General features: G+C 39.7%; 1 protein-coding gene across 1 annotated transcript in view; it reads right to left on the minus strand.

Moving 5' to 3' along the window:
* L3MBTL4 (L3MBTL histone methyl-lysine binding protein 4) overlaps positions 1 to 6632 on the minus strand; it is a 494670-nt gene that overhangs the window by 101166 nt on the left and 386872 nt on the right. The gene's annotated exons all lie outside the window — the stretch shown is intronic.

Consider the following 6632-nt stretch of genomic DNA (forward strand, 5'->3'; position numbering starts at 1 on the left):
AAGAACAAATCAACAAACTGGAAAATGCACTGAGCTAGCTGGAAATTGTGCTATGTACACTGAATGCCACAAATCCCTAAATGACAATGCCTGCTTGATGGCAGGCAGAAATCATTTACAATTCAAGGAATTCCAATAGAAAGTTCTATCGATTTAGACTTTCCACAACAAACTATCATTTGGAAGAACAAGCATGTGATTATCATCCTGTCCTGTTTATCATGCCTTCCTATTTTTTAATAGCATAAAGTGCTTCTTTTGTATTTCCAGTTAGTGTTAGCTCTTTAAAATGTGCTATGGTAAAATAGCAAGACAATGGTAATCTACTTACATATGTGACTAAAGCATCTGCTTCCATTGCTGAAATGTATTTTGTACATTGTTCACTATACTGAGCTTCCCCTGTAGGACTGGCAGAAGGTGAGGCCCAGAGGGTACAAAAATAACCAAAGATTTTCTGTGTATGAGAAGTTCACAGTAAGCATATGAATGGTATCTTCAATAAAGACAGAAGAACTAAATATAAGGGGGAGGGCATTTGACAAGTTCATGGGAATGTGTATTATAAAAAAGCCATGCATGGATTAAAAAAAATTTTTTTGTACCACAATAAACTTCTATTTTATTTGTAGTTTTCCATGAACTTTCTGAAGCTCCTTCATACTAACAATAAAAGTGACTGAAAAGAGAAATGGCATGCAAGTGCCTTTGCAAAGTTCTATTGCCCTGGTTAGTCAAGTTCTGTGTGTACCTCACACATCTTTCTCCAGCTCTGACAGGTGCTAGCAAGCGTTTTTGCCTCTCTTCTGATGCTGCTCTTCTAGTTCTCCTGCTTTATTCCCTACCAATGCTTTTACTCATTCTCCCATTCTTAGTAATATCTTCCCCACTAGAGACTTATCAAACTCCACCTTTATAGCACCAGATATCCCAGGGTGAGAAAGGAGTAAGAGCTAAGATCCTTGACTCACCCTGCGTCTTAGTGATGAGTTTTTGGTAAATAGATGGTCTCACATGTCACTGAAACTCAAGCCACCCAGAGTGCCTGCTCACGTGGGGAGGCAGTGCAGGACAGTGGCCTAGACTTTTGAGGAAGACTTATGTACAAACCTTGATTTGTCATCTTTAGCCATGGAATCTAGGGTGCACAATCTAATTTCTGTACCTTAGTTTCCTCTCATTGTGAAAGTATTCTTTCAGAAGTTCTCTAGGAAGGACTTAACACACATAGCATTTATGCTACTAGTAATCGGAAACACTGAGAAACATCCTTCTCTTATCAGCCCTCTGCTCCACTCTCCCTTGATTCATTTCTCCTCAACTTCCAGATTCTGGCCTTTGCTGCTTCCTCAAAGGGAAGGCTCTAGCCTTCCCATGCCCTGTACTGTCCTCTCTTGGCACTGACCCTGTGACTACTTGACAGCTCAGACCAGCTCCACTCCTGCTTACTGTGATCTCCCACATGCCTAGACTAATGTTAGCATGTGAAGAATATGCGTTGATTGAATGAGTGAAGGATTCTGGTACCACAGAAAAGATTCTGTGGAAAAGCTTCCAGCTCTTGCAGTGTTAGAGAAGCAAGTCCTTAAGCTTTGGGATCTTCCATATGATTTCACTGGAAGACAGTGAAATACTGTCTGAAAACTACTTGTTCTGTGCCAGTTCCATACCAAAGTGGTTAAATGTTCTGTAGTTCCCATTTATACTGTCCAGGGTTCCAGTCAGCCTTGAAAGCTTGAAAAACATACTGGGCACTTGCATGCACATGCCTGAGATCCTGACAGGATGGAAAATTGGAGGACAAAAGAGTTCAGTGTGACCGTGCTCTGATGGAGGGGGTGCTTTCTCTCCTTCACCCCCATGCATGAGGCATGTTCCTTTTGGCATATTAAAACAACAACAACAAAAACAACAACAACAACAAAACAGACAAGCTATAACTACTTGTTTAAAAACCCATTCCAGGGTCTTGAATTCTTAACCTGAGGAATCTGAGAGCCAGTGTGACTAGGTATCTCAGCGCTGTGTACCTGGAGAAGGAACTCACATTGCACATCACTCTTCTTTTTAGTGAATGGTTATACCACCCTGATATATGGGTGGGTCATCAAGCATTTTTACCATTCCAGTTCTTCTGAGGTATCTCTTAAAGGCACATAGTGTTTAAAGAGGTTTTTACCTTTAGCAAAATAAACTCCTCCAAAGAAAATTTCTAAACTTTATGTTATTCATCCTAAGATTAATTTATATTGTTTAATGGCCATGTTCTCTTCACTCATACCTAGTTATCTTTTCAAATCAGGAGGCTGGAAAGTTGCTAAGCACATGATAAGGCTATAGGATTCTTAGCTATGAGTACCAATTTAAGAATCATTCACCTGAGCAGATATATTTGGAAATAAGGTTTTATTGATAAGCTGTTTAAAATACAGATTTTTTTTTCTATTTTTTGGGGGAGGACGGGGGGTTGGGATAATCTAGACAAATTGGTTGAAAAACGTTTTCTTTTATTTCAGGCTAACCAGAAGACGATGATGCTCAGACAAGAATGACTTTGAAAGCTTGCTACTCCCCAACCCCCATGTTCACAGAGGTGATTTTTAAAAAAATTCATCTTTTGCTACAACATATAATAAAGAAACCATTTTAAGAAGTCCTATAATTTAGCCAAGTACAATTGATCATCTGACAGACATCAGAGATAGTGACCAAATCAGAATTCAGATTCTCAAACTCCCAGGGAAGGATTTTTCTGCTATACCTCATGATAAATGTGTGAAACACAGATGACTACACTTTTATTCAGCCTCTTCTCTGTACACAGGGACTTTGTGTTTCCTTTTTAAATGTACCAATATCAGTTGTGAAAGTAATCGCTTCTGCAAGTGGCTAGAAGGCAATTATCTAAAGGTACACTTACCAGTGAGACTGAAAATACCTTGGTGTTTTCAAGGAAGAGGTAGTTTTCTCTATTTTGTTTTAGAGCATGGCTTTGAATAGATATGTCCACATTTCTTTAAAATAAAAGTGATTTGAGCTGTAAAATTCATTAATGGTCAGAGAGCAATTCTGTCAACTCCAAAAGGAATTTCTGCCCACGCAGAAAGGCATTCTTCTTAAGAAAAGAAGACTGTCATCAAACAGAATGAGGATGCAAGAGACCAGGAAACAACTTTTGACTTTAGCCTTCAATGCCAGTCTACTTGAGCCAAAGCAAAATTCTGCAACATTCTGCCTAAGTTTTCTTCTATGTTTAAGTGAGAACTTAGCAATGTTCAGAGAGACAGTCAAAGTCACAGTGTCTGGAGCACACACACTACCTTATGCGTGGCCCAGTGGGGCATGAGGCACCCCAGTCAGGAGGTTACTAAGTCATCTCTGACGCAGTTACAGAGAAATGTCTCAGTACGAGTCATCGTACCTTCTTCATATATACCGTGTTTTTTAGCTTTCTTAAAATTAAAAAAAAATTAAAAGTTTTTTTTCTTCCATGAAGAACAAATACAGAGAAAGAAAGAGAGAGAGAGAGTGCAAGAGAGAGAGAGAAAGAGAGAGAGAGACAGCACCATGAACGGGATCCTCAGGTTGTGATCTGCCCTCAGATTCAGCATGTCCCAGATAACAGGCATGCATCTACCTGGTATACTCAAGGAGGTCTCTGGACACACACCTGGAATATTCCCATGTGGGTCATCCTTCCAGAGCACTGCATTTCACCCTTGTACCACCATCTAGTTCTCTATCATGTTTTATTTTAAATGACCTTTTCGACTGATTCCTCTGATCTATTCAACTGCTTTGAGAGGTAGAGAAATAATCTTCGTTTGACAAGTGAGGAAACAAAGGCTTACAGTCTAACCAGTTCAGCCACATCAGGGCATGAGTCTGTGGCTGGGCTTAAAGTGGGGTCTCCCAATCCCCCTTGTTTTTTTTTTTTTTTTTCTTTTGGAGAGATTTTTTACTATAGGGTGCATGTGCTCTCCAGAAAGAGAAAGAGAGACAGAAAGTGAGAAATCACCCCCCAGGGGGGACGGCCACGCTGTAACCCCTTCTCCTGCATTCTCCTCTCGAGATCTTGGGCACACACGCACACATGTGCCTGGTGTGAGTTTAAGCCACCAGGTACGGGACTCAAATCATGGTTGACTACATGGGAGTCCAGCAACATAGCCATTACGCCAACTGCTAGTCCCCCCATCCCCCCATCTAAGTGTACTTTCAACTAAACCACATGGCCACTTAACTTTATGAGTGTATCATGATGAAGTACTATGCTACAGAGAAAGAGCTTTAGATCTGTGGACCAAATTCTAATCCATACCTCTGCCATTTACTAGCTATGTGACCTTGGTTCACCCTGTATCTCAATTGCTTCAACAGTAAAATAAGAACCACAGTCCTTCAGAGAGAAAATCGGACAACCATGTAACTGAATGGTAGTGTGGGAAGTGCTAAATGAAGCTGATATTATGATGATGATGATGATGATAACTATTACTGTTGCGGAAAACCAGACTGCCAGGGAACAAAAAGGCAGCACTACAGAGAGACAGGGGTAACTCTTCTAATATGTCGGCGGGCATGGAGGAGTTAACACTCAAAATCTCCAGCCCTGCTTGGGGGTTGAGCACAGTCTTTTATTGGGAAGTTTGGGAAGGGGCAGTTTCCAGAGGGCTAAGGGGTAGTCTATTAGGAAGAAGCAGTCCATCGGGAAGATGTAGCCCAGAGTTTGTTCTCAGGAAGAAAGGGTCAGATAAGCAGAGTGTTGAGCTTCTCAAGGTCTCGGATTGTTTTATCACTTCAGAGGGGGAGAGGCGGAGGCAGAGAATTCACAGAGGCACAGAGGCCTGGAATGGCAGCAGTTAGCCTTGGACTATTCTGAGTTCTGGGCCCAGCCTTGGGCTACTCTGAGTTCCAGGGCCAGCCACATCATTACCATCACAGTGCACATGTTAAAATAATAGTTATTTGATGCAAGTGCTAAGGTAATTTTTTAAAAAATGTTTTTTTCCAGGACCAGCAGGTGGCATAATGGTTATGTAGCGAGATTCCCACATGGCTGACCACGGTCTGAATACCAGACCTCGTGGCTTGAAACTCATGCCAGGCACATATGCCCAAAAGCCAGAGAGGGGAATGGAGGAGAAGGGACTATGGCATGGCCATCACCCTCCACCACCCTGGGAGGGATTTCTTGCTTTCTGTCTCCCTGTCTCTCTGTATTTTTCCTTGCAATCAAAACTAGGCAAAGTATAAGAGTGACAATCCATCACCATTGGGGAACATTTTTTAAAGCATCTTCTTTCTAAAATGCTAAAAAAAAAAAAGTCATGAAAATAGCTACATCTAGAATAACTCAGAAAACATCTCTTGTTTTTTGTTTCTAGTTTCTTTAAATATGTGTTCTTTTACTCTTAATTTATCTTCTTATGATTATTTTGTAAGCTGGTATTTCTGCACTTAAAACCATTAAGGGCCTGGCAGTCAAAATTTGAAGAAAAAATTGCATCAACTAAAATTACTCAAAAAAAGAAAACAAATCAATGAGAAAAGTGTAGGAAAATAGTGAATGAGGAGAAATCATGTAAATAACAGGAAAAAGAGTTGTCTATGCTAATAAATAAAGTCTATGACATAAATGATACATAATGTACCCCCACAAGACAACGGTAACTATGGCAACAAGAAGAGATGCAATGCACTCAGAATGAGTCAACCAAATACCTAATTGATATACTAAACACATTTCAGATATATTTGGTATACCTATTTTCATACGATACTAAATACTTATGCCCTTTATTTATATAAAATTACTCAGTTTAAACAGCTTTTACTGTATAAAAAGAGGAAAATATATTGTGCATCCTAACTTATCGAATAGATGAGCAAGGCTTACCCAAGCACACTGGGGCCAGCCACAACTTTCAATTTCTGCTTCTCAGTGATGAAGAGCAGTTCAAATATCTAACATAATGATTATTCAATGATATGCGTAGGAATCCTTTACATATACAAGACACCAAATCCTGACCATCTCGTCTACTTAGAAATAGGATACTTGGCATTCAAAAGTCTTACCTTTTTAATTCTGGCAATTTAATGCAATGTCAAAACAGTAAGTCTGGGTAAAAAAAATCCAGCACAATCTTTGACTGAAGGCTTTTAAGAAAAGAGCTTCTGCTACCTTATTCCTGAAGTGATTGTTCTCTCCTTTCTAATCTTTCTGTTGTATCCCTTAGAATAAGCCCTGAACTACTCTTCATTATCTATGTCTTTACAAGGTGTAAAACCCAAATTTAGAAATCCTTCTCTTATAAGATAGGTAGGTTCTCCTTTCCCAACGAGAGAACAAGACTATCAAGAAAGTTTTTTTTTTTTGTTTTTTGGGTTGTTTTTTTTTTTAATTCACAGTATTTATGGTCGAATATGATCGAGACAAAAAAAGTGTTTCATATCATCAATTTGCTAGTGTGCCAGAGAGATAAAGAACTTTCTCTCTTGATCCCAGGTATATGAGAGGGTAAAGTTTCTTTGCTCTACCCAGGGGATACTTCTCTTTAACAATTCTCTGAGAGAAATGATGAACAAAGGAGAGAGCCGCTTTCTTTGAGGGGCTGTTGTTCCCTACA

The sequence above is a fragment of the Tupaia chinensis genome, unplaced genomic scaffold (genome assembly GCF_000334495.1).
Source record: "Tupaia chinensis unplaced genomic scaffold, TupChi_1.0 Scaffold143584_1, whole genome shotgun sequence".
NCBI classification, from domain to species: domain Eukaryota; kingdom Metazoa; phylum Chordata; class Mammalia; order Scandentia; family Tupaiidae; genus Tupaia; species Tupaia belangeri.